The sequence below is a fragment of the Heterodontus francisci genome, chromosome 24, assembly GCF_036365525.1.
Source record: "Heterodontus francisci isolate sHetFra1 chromosome 24, sHetFra1.hap1, whole genome shotgun sequence".
Taxonomy (NCBI): domain Eukaryota; kingdom Metazoa; phylum Chordata; class Chondrichthyes; order Heterodontiformes; family Heterodontidae; genus Heterodontus; species Heterodontus francisci.
In genome coordinates, this window is record NC_090394.1 from 38733806 (window position 1) to 38734441 (window position 636).

Here is a 636-nt window from a genome sequence, read left to right on the forward strand (position 1 = left end):
GGGAGCGGAGCGGCCGGAGAGAGCAGCGAGGGGGGGGGGGAGCGGAGCGGCCGGAGAGAGCAGCGAGGGGGGGGAGCGGAACGGCCGGAGAGAGCAGCGAAGGGGGGGAGCGGAGCAGCCGGAGAGAGCAGCGAGGGGGGGGAGCGGAACGGCCGGAGAGAGCAGCGAGGGGGGGGAGCGGAGCGGCCGGAGAGAGCAGCGAGGGGGGGGAGCGGAACGGCCGGAGAGAGCAGCGAGGGGGGGGAGCGGAACGGCCGGAGAGAGCAGCGAGGGGGGGGAGCGGAGCGGCCGGAGAGAGTGAATTGCAGTACACGTAAAGCGCATGCGCAGAGGCCGACCAGGCGCGTTGCTCGAAGATGCACACATCCGCGCGATGACGTCATTGGCACATGCACTAACCAGTCCTAGCAAGTCGGAACACAGCGCACACGCAGAGAGCAGGAGCCTGTCTGCGCATGTGCGCACCTTGGCGCAGCCTGATGACGTCAGTGGCCGGCTGCATTGTCAGGAATCACTTTCTTTAATGGTTGTCTGGACGTTACAGACTGGCAGTAGAAGTTTATCCATGTTGATTTGATAAGTTTTATTATTTTTCGAAAAAGCACAAAACCAGATATATGGACAGTACATCTCAGT